General features: G+C 44.0%; 1 long non-coding RNA gene across 2 annotated transcripts in view; it reads left to right on the forward strand.

Annotated features, from left to right (window-relative positions):
* Positions 1-12,404, forward strand: part of LOC110260062 — a 71,100-nt gene extending 58,696 nt beyond the window's left edge. Inside the window, exons 2-4 of one of the 2 annotated variants that reach the window (XR_002342876.1) lie at positions 6,125-6,339; positions 8,146-8,241; positions 9,884-12,404. This is a non-coding gene — a long non-coding RNA (uncharacterized LOC110260062). The remainder of the gene's footprint in view (positions 1-6,124; positions 6,340-8,145; positions 8,242-9,883) is intronic. The other variant, XR_002342877.1, reaches the window with a different exon arrangement.

Genomic DNA, 22,611 nt, shown 5'->3' on the forward strand with positions numbered 1-22,611 from the left:
GAACGGAATCCCCTCCTGAGGTCTGCCTGTATAATGATGTTTCAAAGAGAGCATTAGTTGTGCATCTCCAGATTTAGGATTATTTCAAGGAAGAGCCCTCTGCCTTGCCAATGTGAATTTCTTGCACAGAGGTTTCCTGTTGGTCAGTTTCTTTCCTTCTGGGGCTATTCAATACTTTCAAGTAAATTTTTAAAAAACAGAAAAAAAATTACTGAGCATGGAATAGAGGCTACCTGTTGTGGAGATTCAAAGGAAGGTGTGACATTGTCCTGGCTTCTTGGGGCTTCTAATCTAAAAGGAAAGAAAAGCTGAAGCCTGGCTAAGTCAACTGTCAATTAAGAAGCCGCAATCTAAATAGTGACTTCCCCCAGAGGGGTCAAAGAGCCCGGGTGTAAAAGCGTTCTGAGTGGTTTGTGAGAACCGTGGCGTGGTGTCTGTCCAGGTTTCCAGGTCTTTGAATTGGCTGGTTAGTGGAATATCCTTATAGGTGGAATCTAAAATATGGCACCAGTAAAGCTCTCTACACAGTAGAAACAGACTCACAGACATGGAGAACAGACTCATGGTTGCCAAGGGGGAGGGGGAGGGAGTGGAATGGACGGGGAGTTTGGGGTTAGTAGCCGCAAACTATTACATTTAGCCTGGATAAGCCATGAGATCCTACTGCACAGCGCAGGGAACGAGATCCGGTCTCCTGGGATAGCCATGATGGAAAGGAATATAAAAAAGAATGTGCAAGTTTGTATAACTGAGTCACCTTGCTGTACTGCAGAAAGTGGCACAACACTGTAAATCAACTGTACTTTAATAGAAAATAAAAAGAAAGGAAGAGGTATTCTGCAGTTGTGCTTCCAGTGGAGGGAATGTGCTTTTCCTTATTTTTTTTTAATTTGTTCAGTATTGGTTTCCAACTTAGAATTTCAAACTGTTTTAACCTTCAACCAGTCTTGGCTAGTTGTGACACTTTACACCTGTGGCATGCGGAAGTTTCCGGGCCAGGAATCGAACCCACCCCACTGCAGTGACTATGCTAGACCCTTAACTGCTAAGCCTCTAGGGAACACCCAGATGTGTGCTTTTTTTTTTTTTTTTTTTTTTTAAATACTGAGGGCCCACAGTGGGTCACATTTCTTGTCCCTTTGGGTTGGGACCAAGGGCTTGATGAGGGGCTGACCTCTCAACTAAGAGAAGCTGCTCTAGGTCCAGGCTGCCTCTTCCTAGCTCTGCCTGACTCCCAGGCTGCAGAGACTACACTGCAGGTATCACGGGACCTCTGAGCAGGGCCTCTGAGCTTCCTCCACCTTGGGCTCTGAAGGGAATTGGAATATCGTCCCCTATTTGCAAGCCTGGAAGACAAAACCAAACATGTGCTGCATTTTCTAGAAAGAAAATCCAGCATTTTCCTGTGCTTTCACCTCTTCCAGATACCTGGAGGGAGAGAGCGATGACAGGTGCGTGCAGGCTACTGAGGGTCCAGGACCCCTCACCTCACCATCACCACCTGCATCCAGACAACCTTGCAGTAGATCCTATTTCCTGAACCTTCTGTGTACTCTTTGCTCATCCCATGCCTTTCCCTTGGAATTCACATTGGTTGAGCTGTCCCACCCCATCCAGCCCGTCCTCATTCATTAAACATCTTCTGTGCAGGCCTGGCTTCTCTGTCCACACCTGCCATTGACTAGCTGTGTGCCCCTGGGCTGCTACTTAACCTCTCACAGCCTCGGTTTTCCCACCTGCACAAAGGGAATTTACAAGTGATCCCCGAGGCAGGTGAGAAAGTGTCAGGCACCTAGGAAATGACAGCAACTGCTCTTTTGCTTGTTCACGGCCATGAACACAGCAGACAGAGCCTGGCCTCTCCGCCAAGTGGGACTCCAGCCCAGTGACCAGGTTCCAGGCCACATCCTCAAACCCCCAACCACATTCAGTTTCATGTTCTACCTGGCCCCCAGGAGAGAGAATTAAAAAAAAAAAATGAATTAGAAAAAAAATCTGAGTGAAGTACTATTTATAGCTTCTCAGCTGCTTCAACTGTTTCTGCCCCTTTTGAAGGGGCCGGGTTGGGGATGCTTGTCAGCTGACTCTGTGGCCGTTGTCACTGTCCACATAGTCACACAGCTGTTTGTACCATGCCTCTCTCTCCTCCTAGAGCGCCAGCTACTCACAGCAGAATAAAGGAAGGAAGGGAGGGAATAAATGAATAATTCTGTGTTTGTGATACGTGACCCAAGATTTCCAAAGTAATTAATACCCCCAGCTGTCCTCTCCTTTTCTAGTTAGGGTCGATAATTCTCTATTGGGCAGCTGTTTATTTCTTTTTGTTTAAACCTTCTCAGAACTGAAGCTGTTGTTCTAAGCTGTTGAGAGGAAGGTGCTGGGGTATGGATCCTGGCTGGAATTTGAGACCCTAAGGAGATCAACTTATGTCTTTTTCTGACGGCTCAGTTCCTATTTGCAGTGACTTCCCTTTCACTACCAGCCAGGATGGAATTGAAATGATGGACCAAGGAGGGAATAACTCATTTCTTTCTGCTGCTGTGTCTTACTTCCTTGTCCTCTGGTCTCCTATCCAGTTCCTATAATGAGCTTTCTTTTCAAAGACATTTCTCACAATTAGGTGCTTGTATCTGCCGCTCCCCATCATATCTGTTTGGATAGATGTAGGACAGATACAAATGCTAAAAATTGTCTGAATTCCCTTTAGACAGAAACCCAAGAAAGATGGTTAACTAATGACATTTGACTTGTTTCCATTATTGGACAGCTATCCAGTTTTGAGCTCTGTATTTCTCTAAAAGTCTAGATCTTTTGGATATTAAAGAAAACATGAGGAGTTCCTGTAGGGGTGTAGTGGGTTAAGAATTTGACTGCAGCAGCTCAGGTCGCTGTGGAGGTGGGGGTTCGATCCCTTGTCCTGAGCAGAGGGTTAAGGGTCCAGCGTTGAGCAGCTGTGATGTAGGTCACAGCGGTGGTGTAGATTGCAGCTGCAGCTTGAATTCAATCCCTGGACCAGGAACTTCCACACGCCCTGGGAGCAGCCATGAAATTAAAAAAGAAAAAAGAAAAGCTTGAGTGAACTAGCTCAACCAGTTCCACCCAATCCTTTTTTTTTTTTTTTTTTTTTTTTGGCCATTAGGAAAACACATAAACAATGAAACTAGAACACACCCTCACACCATGCATGAAAATAAACTCAAAAAGGCTTAAAGACTTAAATATAAGACAAGACACCATCAAACTCCTGGAAGAGAACATAGGCAAAACATTCTCTGACATCAACATCATGAAAATTTTCTCAAGTCAGTCTCCCAAAGCAACAGAAATAAAAGCAAAAATAAACCAATGGGACCTAATCAAACTGACAAGCTTTTGCACAGCAAAAGAAACCAAAAAGAAAACAAAAAGACAACTTACAGAATGGGAGAAAATAGTTTCAAATGATGCAGCTGACAAGGGCTTAATCTCTAGAATATACAAGCAACTTAAACAACTCAACAGCAAAAAAGCCAACAACCCAATGGAAAAATGGGCAAAAGACCTGAATAGACATTTCGCCAAGGAAGATATACAGATGGCCAACAAGCACATGAAAAAATTCCCAGCATCCCTGATTATTAGAGGAATGCAGATCGAAACGACCATGAGATACCACCTCACACCAGTCAGAATGGCCATCATTATTAAGTCCATAAGTAACAGGCGCTGGAGGGGTTGTGGAGAAAAGGGAACCCTCCTGCACTGTTGGTGGGAATGTAAGCTGGTACAGCCACTTTGGAGAACAGTATGGAGGTACCTTAGAAATCTATAGATAGAACTACCATATGATCCAGCAATCCCACTCCTGGGCATATAACCAGACAAAACTTTCCTTAAGAAAGACACACTCACCGCATGTTCATGGCAGCTATATTCACAATAGCCAAGATATGGAAACAACCCAAATGTCCATCAACAGATGATTGGATTAGGAAGAGGTGGTATATATACACAATGGAATACTACTCAGCCATAAAAAAGAACAACATAATGCCATTTGCAGCAACATGGATGGAACTAGAGACTCTCATACTGAGTGAAATAAGTCAGAAAGAGAAAGACAAATATCATATGATATCACTCATATCTGGTATCTAACATACAGCACAAGTGAACCTTTCCACAGAAAAGAGAATCATGGACTTGGAGAATAGACTTGCGGTTGCCCAGGTGGAGGGGGAGGGAGTGGAGAGATTGGGAGCTTGGTATTAACGGAAGCAAACTATTGCTCTTGGAATGGATTTACAATGAGATCCTGCTGTGTAGCACTGACAACTATGTCTAGATACTTTGCAGCATGACAATGGGAGAAAAAATTAGGTATAAATGTCTGTGTAACAAAGAGGACTTTGATCCCAACCTGGACCCTAAATCTGTATGAAATGGCTGATAGTGTGAATAAGAATTTCTTGCTTTAGGCCCTTCCTTCTGGTGAGGTCTGTACTCGAAGTTCCTCTGCTAATGTATGTTTGTAGGTGGGCAGAGCTGCTGGAGAGCCTTGACCAAGAGCCCTCCCACCTTGGGGCCCTTTCAATAACCACCAGGTCTATGGGGAAGTGCAACTCACGGGCTTGTAGAAGTGAAAACTGCAGTGGGAGCCCCTAACCCCAGGGTCTATTTTGGGGCTTCTGATTTTGGACACTCACCTGTCTGAAGGGCTGACTCCTAGTAGACTTACTCAAGACCTTCCTTTATGGAACTCAAGAACCTTGGTTTGTAGCCTCATTTAATTTGTCTGTGTAAGATCTCATCATCAGAAGCAAAGACAACTTCAACTATGCTTTTCCATAACTTGCATTTGGCCCCACGTTCTGTGGTCATTGGCAGAACCACTGGCTTTATTGCCAGCATGTTTCCTGGGTCTGAAGACCTGGGACCAGGAGTGTCTGCTTTGGTGAGGTTGGACCCCTGGCTCACATCTTACTTGTGTCACCAAAAAGATAAGTTGAAACACAATTACTACTGTCCTCTCTCCCTCATCCTCGAGAATGGGTAGAAGCTGAACCTGAAGCAGCTAAAAGGCTGTCAAAAGTATTTGACTTCTGTTTTTTTTCCATTCTGGTTTTTTGATGGTCCATTCTGAGGTTCGCTTAGAACACAGTATAGAATTTTATCAGGAAAAAAACAAAACAAAATAGTGCAACTCGTATAACCTCCTTCAATCCCTTCAGATACAATTTTAGAAATACCACTTTTATATTTCCAATTAATTTATTACAAGTACATATGCCCCTGTACTCCTTTCTTTTGAGGGTACCCTCCAAAATGTAGGTAAACGTGAGGATGGGGCATTACTTCGTCCAAAAAAGGTCAGTCAATTCTGCTTCTCAACGTCAGCCCTGGAAGGAACAGGAAGTTGCTCTTCTCCAGTATTGCAGCTGTTCCTGCCTTCCACTTGGTGTCACTGTTGCAGATCAGCCTTGTGCTGCCTTGTGGATGCTCGTCCACTACACATTGATATCGGATGTTCTCCATCACTGCACAGGCTGGGATGCTGTCCATGGGTGGCCCCCTAGGGCACAGCTCTTCTAGTTCACACAGACAGGCTTAGCCAGGTTTTCTCTGGAGCAGCATGCAGTGCCTGGGCACCCTGCTCTGAGAAGTTATCAGTAAAAGCTGTGGGAGTTCCCTCTGTGGCTCAGGGGCAACAAACTGGACTAGTACCCATGAGGATGTGGGTTCAATCCCTGGCCTTTCTCAGTGGGTTAAGGATCCAATGTTGCCATGAGCTGTGGTGTAGGTCGCAGATTGGCTTGGATCTGGTATTGCTGTGGCTGTGGTGTAGGCCTGCAGCTGCAGCTCCAATTCAATCCTTAGCCTGGAAACTTCCATATGCCTCATGTGTCGCCCTAAAAAAAAAAAAAGTGAAAGCTACGCTGGTCTGTACCCTCTGCCCCTCACCTCAACCTTTCAAGTCCTGTTTTGAGCCCAATCCAACAAAGAGACTCCCAGTGACTCTCTGCTGAATTTCTCTCTGGGACACTTGATATCTTTTCTTATTGACTTGGGATCAAGGACACTACTGTTTTTCTTGATAGGTCCTTGATTTTGAATGTCTGGCTCTGTGTTTTATTTTTTTCAACAGGCCCTGGGCTTCTTTTGCAGATATCTCAACCCCATCTTTAATGGCCAGTTCATCACACTAAGGGGAAGGAGATGTTTGATTTTGTCTGAATGCAAAAAGTTCAGTAGATCCTAGAGGAAGCCTCCAGAGACTTGTTACAGAGCAAAGAAGAGGTTCTAAGGTGGATGGGAATCTTCACCCCCACAGAGAAGGATGTGTGTCCATGAGGAAAGGTGGTGGGTAGAAATAATTTTTGACATTTATTTACAAAAAAGTTAAAACTGCATAAATAATATTTGAATATAACATTTCTAATGTGTGGGCTACAGACGCTTTAATCTCTCTACAAACTCTGGTCAATATCAGAAAGTCTCACGAGTGATTTGCTGGTAAATTGACCCTATCTCTCAAGTTTGCAAATTGGTTTCTAAAATTTAAGTAATTTTGGAGTTCCCATCTTGGTTCAGTGGTTAATGAACCTGACTAGAGTCCATGAGGATGTGGGTTCTATCCCTGGCTTCATTCAGTGGGTTAAGGATCCGACGACATTGCCGTGAGCTGTGGTGTAGGTTGCAGACTCAGCTCAGGTCCTGTGTTGCTGTGGCTGTGTCGTAGGCCAGCAGATGCAGCTCTGAGCCCTGATTGGACCCCTAGCCCAGGAACCTCAATATGCCACAGGTGTGGCCCAAAAAAAGACAGAAAGACCAAAAAAAAAAAAAAAAAAAAAAGAGGGCATATTCCTTTACAAATAACTTTTGGAATTTCTAGTATTACCTGTGTTAAAAAATAATTTTTTTTTCTTTTTTTTTTTTGCTATTTCTTTGGGCCGCTCCTGCGGCATATGGAGGTTCCCAGGCTAGGGGTCGAATCGGAGCTGTAGCTGCCAGCCTACGCCAGAGCGACAGCAATGCAGGATCCGAGCCGCGTCTGCAACCTACACCACAGCTCACGGCAATGCCGGATCGTTAACCCACTGAGCAAGGGCAGGGACTGAACCCGCAACCTCATGGTTCCTAGTCGGATTCGTTAACCACTGCGCCACGACGGGAACTCCAAGAATAATTTTTAAAAAATAGTTATAAAAGCCTGACTCTTAGACAAACACAAATGAATGTCTATCAGAGATTTTTATTTAACTTATTAATTGATGAAGGAACCAATAAGATGTCACAACCTATTCAAAAGGGAATTCAAGGTGCACACACACAGAGGCAACCAGGAAAACTGAAGTAAATTTACAAATTGATGCAAAATTGATCAAAATCTATAGAACAATAATCAATTGCCTCACCACTAAACACAATTTGAATTTCTATGGAAAAGAATCATTTGAAATTCTATCAGTTTCCTACAATTATTTCTATTTCTACACCTATTACAAAATAGCTTGAAGATTATAAAAGGTGCAGAGAAATTGAAAGGTGAACTAGGCACACAATAATATTCTTTTTTTTTTGGTATATTTCAAATAATAATTGGTTCCTAGTTGGATTCGTTAACCACTGCACCACTACGGGGACTCCCCCATTATTAATTTTAAAGATGATGATCAAATTATTCATATTTTTGTCTCAAAAATGCTCTTTGTCCCTTCAATCAAAATGAGTTGATTTTAGTGTTTATAGCTCTTAATGCATGTTTCTGTCACTGAAAAATAAAACAAGGACAACAGCAAAAGCTCTTCATTGCTCTTCTAGACACAGGCCTTATTTTTCAAGGAGAAAATTCTAGAACAGTCAATTTCTATTATTGGTGGGAAAATGCACTGAAGTGTTCTATGAAAATGGGCCACGACTAAGGTTCATGCGTTCTTGAACTTGGCCTATTTTCCTTCGCTAATCATTTCACTGACAGGCTGTTTTTAAGACAATTATTATTATATTTCTCCCCCAGGAAGATAAAAAGCCTTCCTATGATGCATGTTAATTATAGAATACTTAAAATCATTAGAAAAGTCAGGTGAGATAAATTTAGAAGTCATTAAAAATTTGTAGACTAGTTTGACTTTAGAGGACCTTCCTAATTAAAATCTTTCTTTTTAGCCTTAAAAATACTGGCCGAATCAAAGCAAACAAGTGAACTTGAAAATGGACCACAAAGAAAGATGAACACATTGCCCTGGATGAACACATCCTTCGGTGAGTTGATAAGATGTGCTCTTGCCTGAGGTCTCCACAGGATGCTACCCGTGGAGGAAAGTGATAGTCCTTCCTGAAGGGACCACTCAGCATCATCTTATATAACATGTGAACAGGGCTGTAATGCAGTGGAAGCTTATAAATGATCTTGCTGTATAAAGTAGCCTTGTTTGCCTGCACTGGACACTAAGCTATGCAGAGTTTGTGTTAGGAAAGCAGCCCTGACACCAAACATTTGATCTGTCAATTTAGTCTTGGATTTTGGGAATTTTCTCCACATCCACTTCACGAGAAAGGCCATTGCGTCACTACCAAGTGTTGAGTACATTTTGAAAGGCACTTGAACCTTACAAGTCTCCCCTCTGCAGATCTGTGCGTGAATGACACAAACTGGAGAGCCTAAGAAGGGTGAGCCAAGGCAGATGCTTTACAGTTGAACTTAAAAGGCAATTCTGAGGATCACTTAAAAAACCAAAACTAAATATAGAACAACCATATCACCCAGCAATCCCACTTCTGGGCATATATCTGGACAAAACTATAATTAATAGAGATCCATGCACCCTGATGTTCATTGCAGTACTATTCACAATAGCCAAGACACAGAAGCAACCAAAATGTCTATTGACAGATGAATGGATTAAGAAGATGTGGTACATGTATACAATGGAATACTACTCAGCCACAAAAAAGAACAAAATAATACCATTTGAAGCAACCTGGATGCATCTAGAGGTTCTAATACTAAATGATGTAAGTCAGAAAGAGAAGGACAAACACCATATGATATCATTTATATGTGGAATCTAAAATGTGGTTCAAACGAACCAATCTACAAAACAGAAACAGACTCATGGACACAGAGAACAGACTTGTGGTGGCCTAGGGAAAGTGGGAGGAAGTGGGATGGACTAGGAGTTTCGGTTAGTAGATGCAAACTCTTACATTTAGAACAGAGAAGCAATGCGGTCCTACTGTATAGCACAGGGAACTAAATCCAATTTCTTGGGATAACCATCATAGGAGATAATATAAGAAAAGGAATGTGTGTGTGTGTGTGTGTGTGTGTGTGTGTGTATGACTGGGACTCTTTGCTGTACAGCAGACATTGGCACAACATTGTAAATCAACTATACTTTAATAAAGAATAAAAATAAAAAATTTAGGAGTTCCTGTCATGGCTCAGCAGAAACAAATCTGACTAGCCTCCATGAGGACACAGGTTCGATCCCCAGCCTTTCTCAGTGGGTTGAGGATCTGGTGTTCTCATGAGCTGTGGCGTAGGTCTCAACAGATGCAGCTCAGTCTGGTGTTCCTGTGGCTATGGTGTAGGCCAGTGGCTGCAGCTCTGATTCAACCCCTCGTCTGGGAACTTCCGTCTGCTGCAGGAGTGGTACTAAAAAGACGAAATTTAAAAAAGAATTAAAAAAACTTTTCTTAGGAGTTCCCTAGTGGCCTAGCAGTTAAGAATTTGGCATTGTCACGGCTGTGGCTGGTGTTTGATCCCTGGCCCAGGAACTTCTGCATGCTGCAGGTGTGGCCCCCCATTTTTTCCCCCGGATTTTATTATAAAGGTTATTGTTACTATATTTGGACTTTATTGACTTATTGTTGTCTCCACCTGCATGTCTTTCTTCTCTAGGACCTGCTCACTCCACTGGGATGGTTTGAAGGCAGATTTGGCCTCCCTACTGGCCTGTGGGCTCTTGGAAGGGAGGGCATTTGTCTTGTTCGCAGGTGAGCAATTTGGAGCCTTGCTTGGGATCAGGCGTGGATGAACTTCCCAGTAACTCTGAGGCCAAAGGGAAATTTCGTGTTTCAGCACCAGATCAAGTTCAGTCTGCAACCTGAGAAGACATGCAGGCGTCATCCTCTCTCCCTGTGTTTTGGTGAAACATGCTAATAATATTGCTCCTATGTTTGGACAATGTCCCAAGTCACCAGTACGGCAAAGACACTGCCATCTGAGAATAGACCAAAGGGATAATGGAAGTTAAGAGCGAACAGGTGATGTCAAGAACAGAATTGCTGAACAGAACAGAGTGAAACCATTAAACACCGTTAGGATCCCAAGCCAGGCAGTCACCCTGACACGTGGACGAGATCCCTGATGTGCTGCCTGCAGCCAGCCATCTGTGCCCTCGGTCAGGCTCACTCCCTCAAGCCCGGAACCTGAAGGAATGACATACAGAGACACCTGGGATGTCCTGAAAAGATCATTTAGTTTGCAGTCCGAGCACTGCAGAACCAAACTTTCACCCTCCTAGTCATGCAAACTTGAACCCTTGCCAAACCAAATTTCCAATGAGAGGCATTCGAGCCCTCAGACCAGCCCTGGCAACCTGGATGACTCATAGCCCATTCACTGGGGAGCAGGCAATTCATGAGCTACCCTTGCTGTGCTCATTGCATCTCAGGTTTGGGCACAGGGACCTGCTGTCACCGCCCTGGGCAAGGAGAACACCTTTTCATGCTTTTCTCTCCCATCACAGTGTCCTCTGCCAGGAGGGTCTGGTCCTGCATCTGAGCTGCTTTCCCAGGCGTTGCAGCTGTCACCTTGTGTCCTTACTTCCTTGACACGCTTCCGCTCGGCTTCCTGGAGACCCCGCAGCTGCTGGATGGAAGCAGGAGGCACAGGAAATGACTGAGAATGTCTCTCACCCAAGTCCCAGTGGGACACCTCGTGGAAAACTTTTGTGGGTATCAAACAGCTTCCTTTTTTGAAGGAGAAAGCCGCCTGCCCCGTGCCCTCCAGTGCCTGCCAAGGCCAGACTCCTGTCCATCCACGTCCCAGGTAAGAGATCTGAAGGAGGTGTCATTGCCAGCAGGGACAAGTGACACCAGTGCATTTCTGTAGCTGGCAAAGTACAGGGGGACAAAGCCAAAGAGTTTAATTGGAATGGTCCTTAATTAAAAAAAAAAAATTAAAACGGAACATAACACAACTGTCATGTTTGCAAAAACTGGGTCTGAGGTCCCCGTGGGAATAATGAACAGAGGCAGGAAGGCAGGGAGGGGAGGCTGGGACAGCGTGTGGCGGCCTCACCATTGCAGGTCTCCTCGGTCATTTATAAAAGGCAAGTGCTGCCTTGCCCCCCGGGGGGGCCTAAGCACCAAGCTTCAGTTGTGATTTATGGGAAAGAGACTGGCTATAAATCAAACCCCTTTGTTTTGAGGAGTAGTTTCAGTGCAAGCAGATGCATTTACATGCAAAAGAGAATGAGGGCAAAATCACACTCTCTGGTAATCTACGAATATCAAACTTAAACAAAATTTCCCCTCTTTGACAAAGTGCCCTGCATGGAGAACTTTGGGGCCAAGGATCAGGTCACAGGGGGATGGCTTGATGAGCCCCAGGTATGGGGCTTCAGCACTGGAAAACAGGGCATCTGATCTTTCTTTCTGGGGCTGTCCTGACACCCAGGGCTCTTAGAGCATCCTCGTTAGGGACAGACCTTGGGCTGTCATTACTGTCACCACCATTGTGGCCCATTGTCATTGCTGCTCCGGGCACTCACTGCGTGTGGAAGCAGTGAAGGTCAAGGCTGTAGGCTGATTCTCATCAGCCCCATGTATTGGGGATGAGAAAGAGAATCTTCCTCAAGAAGACACAACTGGCTCTTGGCGTTTCGAGTATACTTTTGCTCTAGTGCGTGGGGACCTTTGATGCTGTCTCCTGTCTTCATGGTTCATAAGTATCTCACACCTCGTTTCCGGCCAGAGGTGCTCCCTGAGGGCAGGGCTCAGGCTTTGAGTCTCTTGCATTTCTCAAAAATGCCTCGTGTTAGGAAATCAGAGATGCTGGGGGTGCTCCTATTGGCTTGAGTCAAGTATCTATGGAAACGGGGGGAGAGCCATCGCATGACTCATCCAAACCCTGGGGTTGTCAAAGCCCCATTTCAGCTCCGAAATCAAGCTTTCTTTTCTCCTCAAGCCTTTTATAAATATCACTAGAGAAAAAAAAGGACAACTATGATATCACCTCTTTTTGATTCTCCTGTCCTCCTGCTGGTATTGAGATGATCAAGAGCACAGAAAAGTGGCCAAAAACAGGCAGAAGGAAAGAGACGCAAAGGACTAGGGGACCCACAGAGGAGACGCTGGCGCTGCCCCGACTGGCGCCTTCCAAGCACCTGCCCTGTTTCTTCCGAAACTGTCACTACGTCCACGTGTCACAGTGGCTTCTTTTTGGTGTGGTACTCGCTTCCCCCCCCGGGGGGGGGGCAAACTCCTTCGTCCCCATTTGCATATGTTTCACATTGAGGTTTCAGGTTGACTTTGAAGTTCATTCTTTCAAGGACAGTAGGGAATTCCTAATAGCTCAGTGCCAGTAAAGTTGATGACAAAGCACTTCAGCTGCACGCCAGGGCTCCCGATCTGGACCTTTTGGGACATTTTTAGCCTTTTGTCTAAAAGAAAAATCTTTTGATGGAGTACAATTACTCTGTTTTTCATACAATTTTGGAGCATCAAAGGCATCGCTTAGAGGGTGATCTGGCCCAAAGGTGACCTACCGAATATCAGTATTTTCTAGATTGTCATAATGGCTGGCCGGGAGAACCAGCCCATGTATTAGCAGTGAGTGGCCTCAGGGGATTCCAGCTAAGCCAGGGACCCTGAAGTTCCATCCCAGAGGGGAGCCGAGGCCGCATCGGGTAAAGGGGAAGCCAGAAACTTTCTGGAACTTCTTGTCTGTTCCTTCAGCAACCACTTACAGAGCGCACTGCACTTGCTGGGATACAGTGGTGAGGGCTTGAGCCTCTCAGGGAGGAGCCGTGGCTATGCACCCGTCCAGGGCCATGGACGGAGACAAAGGGCTGGAGGAAGCGGATGTGCCCTCAGGACACCTGCCCTACTTTTGAGGGATGCTCTCTAGGCCAAGGGTGTTTCAGCAGACTGATGCCAGGTTTCGTAAGGAGACTATCTGGGTAAGCTGAATATTCCAAAGCACAAATAGGATACAAGATTGAACCCTCTTAATCTTAAAACATTGGCTGTTGGCACATGAGAGGAGGTACGGGACTGTGAATTGCTCAAAAGCATAACCTCTGGCATCTTTTCTGCATACCTAACAATTAGTGCTGACTCCTGGATCAGAACAGGGGCTCCGTTTGTGTTTGTGGAAGAATTAGTTAGCTTCTTAAATGTTTATTCCTTCATCTTTTCACACGGAGCGATTAGGAGCAGCAGGAGAAGATGTGTTGTAACCACTAATTCAGTGGCATCTTGGAGATAAGGATGAGATTTTTTTTTTTCTTTCTAGGGATGCACCTGGGGCATATGGAAGTTCAGGCTAGGGGCTGAATTGGAGCTGCAGCTGCCGGCCTACTCCACAGCCACATAATGCCAGATCTGAGCTGTGTCTTTGACCTATACCACAGCTCACAGCAACGCTGGATCCTAAACCCACTGAGCGAGGCCAGGGATCGAACCTGCATCCTCATGGATACTAGCCGGGTTCTTAACCCACTGAGCCACAATGGGAACTCCAAGGATGAGATTTTTAATCTCTAAAAAGTGTCCTCTGCTTGTAACAGGCACTTTCTCTCTACATAAATCAGGATGGTTCTCAGGGGATGAATGCTTTTGTTATCTATTGCCTCCCTAACCCAGTGGAAGAAAGAGGGGGTTTTATGTCTGAGAGTGAGAATTTTTAAATAGGAGAAGTTTGTACGCTGTGGCTTCTCTTTGTGCCAAACTCAGATGTAGGCTTTTTGGCTTCTTACCTTCCCACATGGAGAAACCACAAGCAGGGAAATGAGGAATTAACCCTTCCTGGACAGGCACCCTGAGAAGGTGCTTGGCTCTCAAAAGAACTGAACTGAATCCCCACATCTGAAAAATAATCAGAGGTCCCTTCTAGACCTCTTACCGCGGGCTCATTGCTCTTAGCTTTCTACAAGCATGAACTCATGCCATCTTCCCCAAAGATTTAGCACGATAAAATCGTGATATCTTCATTTTTACAGATGGGGAATCTGAGCTATGAGAAGGTTACCAACTTGCTCAGGGTCACCGACTGGTACATGCCAGGGCTGGGCTTTGAGTCTTGGCAGTGTGGCTGCTGGATAACGTACAGACCATCCGCCTCTGATCTGGACGAGGCAAAATACTCGGAAATTCAGGAGCCTGGGAGTTCCCATTGTGGTGAAGAGCAAACAAATATGACTAGTATCCATGAGGATGCTGGTTCGATCCCTGGCCTTGCTCAGTGGGTTAAGGATCTGGCATTGTGGTGAGCTGTGGTGTAGGTCGCAGACACGGCTCAGATCCCACATTGCTGTGGCTGTGGTGCAGGCCGGCAGCCGTGGCTCTGATTCCACCCCTAGCCTGGGTACCTCCAAAGGCAGAGGGTGTGGCCCTAAAAAGAAAAAAAAAAAAAAAGAAAGGAGGAGCCATTACACTATAATGATGCTAATATGTTTTGTGCTCAAAAGCAACATAGAAATAGGTGCCGCTTTGTTTTTCAGTTTGAAACAACTTTCAATGTTGTTTTAAGAGAAATAGCAGAATACTTCCTGTTTTTTTTTCCCCCACAGTTACTGAGATAGGAGTTTTGAGACCCAGGATTTTTATGAGCATTTTAAAGCTCCAAAAATAAGAATCCTTAAGAACTAACCATGAAATGAAAAACATTGCCAGTAAGAATATGTTCCTTTCATATTGATTAGTATAGATGGTATTTATATTTTGGATAGCTCTTACAGGCATATGATACAACATGCAAAACTATAAATAAAATCCCATGAAAAGCAAGTCTCTCCTTTCTGATTCCCACTCACCAAATTCCCTTTCCCAGAAGCAACCACAGTTAGGGCTTGTGTGACCTTCTAGAGAGAAACTATGGGTATATAAGCCCATGCGTCTCCAGAGTTTATTTTTGGGAGGGAGTGGGACACAAATGGTAACTTACCATGTATAAATAGTTCAGTACTTTGCTATTTTTACTCGAGACTGTAAGCTGGAGTTCAGTATGCACTTGGTCCAAAGTGGTATGTTAAATTTCATCAAACTAGCCATTAATTATGAGTGCATTGATTTCCCTGCTTAAAGTCCGTATCTTTTTTTTTTTTTTAGTCTTTTTGGGACCTCGCCCACCACATATGGAGGTTCCCAGGCTAGGGGTCAAATCGGAGCTGTAGCTGCGGGCCACAGCAATGCCAGATCTAAGCCATATTTTCAGCCTACACCATAGCTCACCACCATGCCGGATCCCCAACCCACTGAATAAGGCCAGGGATTGAACCTGCAACCTCATGGTTTCTAGTTAGATTCGTTAACCACTGAGCCATGACGGGTACTCCTATTTGTGTCTTTTTCTTAACTGAATTGGAAGGTACTAGTTTTTCTCTATCACACATGTTGGTAACTTTTGGGTTGACACACATACAAACCGAGTTTACAGAAACTCATGCTTGGTTGACCTCCTTTTTATAGATGTTCCATCTCGGTAGCCTGTTGAGGAATCATCCACCTTTTCCTATATATTAGAATATTTATTAAAAATGGATGTTGAGGGAGTTCCTGTCATGGCACAGCAGAACCAAATCCGACTAGTATCCATGAGGATGCAGGTTCAACCCCCGGCTTCACTTGGTGGGTCAGGGATCCGGAGTTGCCCTGAGCTGTGGAGTCAGATGCATCTCAGATCCGGCGTTGCTGTGGCTGTGGCATAGGCCTGCAGCTGCAGCTCCCATTCGACCTCTAGCCTGGGGACCTCCATGTGTCCCAGGTGCAGTGCTAAAAAAGCAAAGAGAAAAAAAAAAGGCTGTTGACTATATAAAATGCTTTTTAAAATTAATCCTATATGGAGATGATCATTTGGTATTTTTTCTTTTGACATATTCCTTTGATGGCTTGTAATAATCAATAAACTTTGATCATTCTTGCATTTTGAAATTAGCATTGGTGGTTACATAGTGTTCTTTTAGCATTTTGTTAAATACTTTGCATTGATATTCATACATGAGATTTTTTTTTCAGTATCCTCTTTGTTGTTCTAAATCAATGTTATGCTAGCTTGAAGGAAAAAGAATGAGAGCCTCCTTCATTTTCCTGTGGTCTAGAATAGTTCGAAAGAACACTAGAGTTACCCTGTTTCCTGAGGGTTTGGTAAACTTCTATTATCAAGTCATCTAAGCTCACTGCTTTTGAGGGTGTTAGCACTTTAACAATTTTTTTTTTTTCTATTTCCTCTGGAGTATTTTATCTACTTAGAATTCTTAATTGTTTATGTGAATTTTAGTGATTTGTATTTCCTAGAAAATAGCATTTCAACTCAGATTCTTAGAGCCATAGTAGGAGCCACATACAAAAGTGGCTTTGTATGATTCCTAAATTCCCTCCCCCTTATCTTTTTTTTTTTTTTTTTTTTTGGTCTTTTTTCCTTTTCTAGGGCCGCTTCCCATGGCATATGGAGGTTCCCAGGCTAGGGGTCGAATCAGAGCTGTAGCCAACGGCCTACGCCAGAGCCACAGCAACGCGTGGGATCCGAGCTGTGTCTACAACCTACACCACAGCTCATGGCAATGCCAGATCCTTAATCCACTGAGCAAGGCTAGGGATCGAACCCGAAACTGCATGGTTCCTAGTCGGATTCGTTAACTACTGCTCCACGACAGGAACTCCCCCTTATCATTTCTTTCAGTGTTTACTTATATTTCCTTATTTATTAAAATCAGGCTAATTAACAGGTGTCATTTATTTTGGTAAGCTCTTGGACTTATCATTAATTTCAGTTTTCTATTTAATCAGTTTTACATTTTATGCTTACCAATTCCTTCTCTCTTTTATTCTTGGCTTAATCCATGTTCTATCATCTTTTATTGGATGATCTTTCAACATATTTTTGTCTTCTCTGTTTATTAAGGTATATAAAAATTCTATGCGTTTTCCTCTGAGTCCTGCTTTAGATGTAGACCAGAGGTTCTGCTTTATAGCTTTTAAAATTGTAGGTGTTTTCTAGTTATAATAAAATTCCAGTTTTGATTTCTTCTTTGACAATGAATTAAATGTGTTGAAGTTTCTAAGTGATAAGGATTTGGGTTTTTTTGCTGTGTTTAAGTTTCAGTGTTAATTTCTAGTTTGTTCATTATGATCAGATCATTTAGTTTCATTATTTCTACTTTGGGGAATTTCTTCATTTTTTTGTGTGGCCTAATTATTTGGGTATGTGCATACATATTTCTTTCAATAATTTCTGGAGTTTGCGTTTTTGTGCTAGTGTTCTTTATATTGCTTTATAGAATACACTTACTCCTCTATTTCTTTAATGTATCTATGACCTTGTCCATTTTTTCTTGGTCGTGCCTTTTCAGTCTGCATATTGAAACCCTTTATTTCTGGGACGATTTCTTAGCACATCTATTTACATATATGTATTTAACCCTGTTCCATCTTGGGGACACCAATTAGGCATATGTTGGATCTCTTGATTTCTCTCATTTATCTTTTGTTTTCTTCCTGTCCCTTCCAACTCTTTGGTTATTTCCATCTTATTTGGACTGTGCTTCTCAGGCTTTTGATTGCTATGTCTTGTGCTAGGTTTTTGGTAGCTTCTTTACTTTGCAGAGCTGCCGTCAATGTGGCTGTCATTTCTGAGACTTTGTCTCCCTTACATGTTTTCTGAGCTCTTTCAACTTGTTTTATCTCTTATTTTTGGAAAACCATGGATTCCCCAAACTCTTGTATCTGCTTTGAGACAATGTGTTTTTTTTTGTCTTTTTTTTTTTTTGTCAAGGTGGTTGCTTTTCAGATTTTTAAAATATATGTTGATATGCTATAGATCAAAAATTTAAGCTTCTCCTTAGTAACTTTTTTCTGATCAGTGTTGATTTTTTATTTGTTTTACTGAATCTTTACTTCCTTTTCATGCAGTATTTTTAAAAATGAATCTGGGTGCTGGACATTTTTTGGTCATTAGTTATGTTTGAGAGAGGCGAACTGTTTCTGGCCCAGCTAATTTCAAAGGGACACAATGGAGGGCAGGACCATGGACACTTAGCAGGAGTTCTTCCCAGGACCCAGGGCCTTGTGTTTAAGAGCATCCTTTCAAGCCTGTATTTTCAAAATCCTCTGACATGTTCAGAGGCAACCCTTCCCTGAATAATGCTGAGTTTCTCTTCTGCTTCCTGCCTCACTGACAGACTGCTTCCTGCAGATATGGTGGGCCTGACTGATTTCCCATCCAGCCCAGCACATCCTGCTTTCCTTTTGTACCAAACGCAGTCCATGGGAACGTCCTACTTCCCACCTCTGCCTGCTGTCCTCAAGAAAGGGGTCAATTTGACCCTGAGACTTGCCACTTTCTTTGGGACTTTTACTCTATCAGCCTCTTCTAAAATTTGTAGCCATGAAATCCTCTCTCCTGTTTGACCATCAGTGCCTCTCATTTCCATTCCTTAGGTAGCCTGGTTTGGGGTCACCTATGCCTCTGAGTTTCGTTAAAAGTTTCGAGTTGATTTTGCAAGAAGGTTGAAATATCTTCCTTACACTTCTGTATTAAAATGGGAGGTCTCCATAATGTTTTAAAAATATTTGTGTTTTAAATACAGAGAAATTCAAATTTTGGAAAGCATTTTGTACCGCAACAAGTGTATTATTTTAGGATTCCCTCTTGGCAGATATTTCCTAGCAATTCAAGAAAATTTTTAAATACACAGTGTTCTATGACTTGTAAATTTAATTTAGATGATCAAATAAATGTTTTGAAATGAAGAAGTAATGATGTGATTTCTGAATTCTTATACGCACATAGTTATAGTTTATGTTCTATAAGAATACAATTTTTCTGGAATTTACATGAAAATATCTTAAACTTTTTCAATTTCTAAAAAAAATGATGCCACAGGCTGAATCCTCAAAATGCTTTCTATTGTAAAACATATACATTTATATGAAAAAAAATCATAATTTTCCTCTGCGTGGTTCAAGTGTTAAGACCCGTTCTCATCACTCTTTTGTACCATCGAGTGGTGCTAAATCCATCACCTTCTTAATAATAAAATTCCCAGGAATATTCTCTATGTTTAGTTAATAAAGCTAGGTCTTTGGGTATATTGACATGATTATTACATCAAAATTAAAATCAGCATAATTAGCAAGTACAACAGTTTAACATAATTACATACACTGCAGGGCGAGGCTAAGGATCAGCAGCGGTTTAAGTATCAGCAGCATTGGTAATGCTTTGACAGGAATAGCATCCTATGTGGAAGTGAACTCATGCCCTTTTGTAACAAACGGCTTGGGAGCATCTTATCCTTGTCTAACAGAGAAGTTATGCAACCGTCCTTCAATGTCATTTCATCCTTTGTTCTTTGGTAAGTAAACGTTTGCTTAGTTTATTTACCTCACATCAGCATATCTGATTTCTCCACGTCATATTTGATTTGGGTTTACTGCATTAATCTCGGCCCTTGGATGAAAAATCGTTTCTATAATTTGTTTAGCTGTGGAACCTGGAGGAGGAAATTCACATCACATGAACCCAACACATTTGTTGTCTCTCACCTTTACACTTCCGCTCATTATGGAGGTAGAAACGTAATAGACCTTCCGGGGGAGCAGGTGACTTTTAGTGACTCTTGATTGAATTTCAGAGGCCAGACAGTATACCGAATCGTTTGCATTTAGAGCAACGTAATTGCCAAATTCCTTCAGCAAAGGGGAAAAAGAGAGAGAGAGAGAGGTCATATGTTACTGATTCCCAACTCCCTGGGGAGGGCTTACTGTTATTCAATGCTGTATTTTTTTAAAAACAGACTTTCTGCTTAAAAATAAATATTTACTTGTGTTTCAGAACTACGGTGTCACTATGAATGCAAATATTTGGTGACTCTCCATGATTTCATCTTTAGTAAGTGTTTTTTGTTTTTGTTTTTGTTTTTTTGGTCTTTTTAGGGCCACACTGGTGGCATATGGAAGTTCCCAGCCCAGGGGTTGAATCAGAACTGCAGGTCTTGGCCTACATCACAGCTACAGCAATGCGGGATGCTTAACCCACTGAGCGGGACCAGGGATTGAACTTGCCAGGTAAAAGCCATTTTAAGGGTGAGAGTAGGTATAAAAACAGAGAGGTCAGTCCTGCTTCTTATGCACAGGTGGCTCATACACAGAAAGGGGCGGGGGCTGAGACTCATCTTAGCTTTCTTTCTTTCTCCTTTCTTTCTTTCTTTGTTTTAAGCAGTGCCCCAGGCATGTGGAAGTTCCCCAAGCCAGGGATTGAACCTTCACCACAGCAGTGACAACTCAACTCTCTGCACCATGAGCGAGTTCCATGAGCCGCTCTTACAATCATGATTATCACAGTCACAACCAAGATCTAGGAGACTAGCATGCTAATTTTTTTTGTCTTTTGTCTTTTTAGGGCTGCACCCGAGGCATATGGAATTTCCCAGGGTAGGGGTCCAATCGGAGCTGAAGTGGCTGGTCTTCGCCACAGCCACAGCAACATAGGATCTGAGCCACATCTGTGACCCACACCACAGCTCATGGCAACACCAGATCCTTAACCCACTGAGTGAGGCCAGGGGTCGAACCCATGTTCTCATGAATGCTAGTTGGGTTAGTTAACTGCTGAGCCATGAAGGGAACTCCAGCACGCTATTATTAGTTAACTGCCTGGCACCTTCTCCATGATACCTTTTCTCCTAGATATTTTGGCTCTGTAATCCTTTGATTGCCTCTTTATATGACAAAAATTTTTTTTTAATTATTTTCGGTTGGGTGAGTAGAAAGGGAATCCAGTCTTTCCCCTGGCGTGGCTGAGAGATGCTTGGTTTGGAGTATTGGCTCTTCAGGGAGCTCTCTTTCAGCTGCGGGGTGCTGGGCAGTGACTACAGCTTGGGGTGGCTTCCCCAGAGCTGCTTCGTGGGACAACCTGGGAGAACGGCCGCCTTCACACCTCTAGCCTGGGTGAATACACTAGGACCTTAGCAGCTGGTCCAGCTCCACTGGGTCCTGGTCCCCAAGTTCGGGCTCATCGTTGGCACTCAGCTTGGCTGTGTTGGTGGTTTAGACTGGGTGGGATAGTCTCAAGCATGGAGCCGGGCCAGCAGGACAGACACTTGCCATTCAGGTCCTATCCAATGGTCAGACATGGGGCCTGGATGCACCGCTGGGGCCAGTGTGTTGCAGTGGGCTAGACTGTGTGGCCATGGGTTTGCAACCTGAAGCCCCTGTCCAGCCCCATGGCCATCCCCAGGGGGGAGAGGGGGACCTTGGGGCTGGGGCTGAGCTCATGCTTCCAGGATGGGCTGGAAGTCGTTTCCTCCCCACATCTGGAATGAGAGCACACGGGGCCTCAGAAGAGCACCTGTGTGATGGGCCTTCACGCTGAGGCTGCAAAAGCAGACGGCGTCAGCTTGGAGAGCCATCCTTGTCTGTCATGGCCCTCCCTGGAAGCGAAGATGGATGTGGGAGTTTTTTCTTTCCTGAGCACCTAACATGGAAGAGTTCTGAGATGTATAAACGTGTAGCTGAGTTTCGGTCTCATGGTAACTGCTCAGTGACTGGCAGCTATTATGGTTATTAGTAAATCACCATCTGCTTTAATGCTTTTCCCGAGAGTTTTATAGGACTTAGCTCCCTAGAGCCTGCTCGTGCTGGGGAGAACTCACCCGGCTGAGGACCAGCGCCAACCAGGGCTCTCCCGGCTGGGTCGTTGCAGCCCTTTGCTGGAACACCCTGAGCGGAGGTGTGGCTCCTGCCTGGTGAACGGCATGTGAATTAGCCCTCAGTGTCACGAGCTGCAGAGTGTTGACTGAGTGGGTCCTCTGGGGAGCACTGTGCCAGGTCCTGTGGAAGATACAGGACACAGGATCCTGCCCCCAGGTCATCCCAGATTCAAGTGAATATTCAGTGCATCATTAATGTAGATGTGTTGACTGCAAGACAGAGATTCTCTTCTGAAGCTTAAGCCAGGGAATTTATTGATTCATGCAATTGAAACGTTTTGGCTTGGACCACTTGGCTCATGTGAGTAGAACTGGAGAAATGGGTCAACAGAACCATTGGGATGTAGCATCTCCCAGTGTGTGGCTTTGTTCTCCATGCAGTGGGTCCAGGTGACTGGAGCCTTATGGCCCCAGATAGGACAAAGCAGAGAAAAAAACATTTCAGTGTCCTGGTCTTCCTCCATATCCTGGAGACGGATGTCCTGCTTCTCACCGGCCTGTATGGGGTCACATTGTCCCTCGACCCAGTTGCTGTGCCAGAGTGACAGAATGGCCTGATGGCCCCAGCCTGAGCGCTCTCTCCACTCTGGGACTCGGGCTGCTTGCCTGTCTAACCCTCGCCATCTGGCCTGGGAGTGGTTGTGTGTTTGTGTGGCAGGGGGACCTTAGAAGAAAGCCTGGTCCTTCCCCAAAG

The sequence above is a fragment of the Sus scrofa genome, chromosome 3, assembly GCF_000003025.6.
Source record: "Sus scrofa isolate TJ Tabasco breed Duroc chromosome 3, Sscrofa11.1, whole genome shotgun sequence".
NCBI lineage: Eukaryota > Metazoa > Chordata > Mammalia > Artiodactyla > Suidae > Sus > Sus scrofa.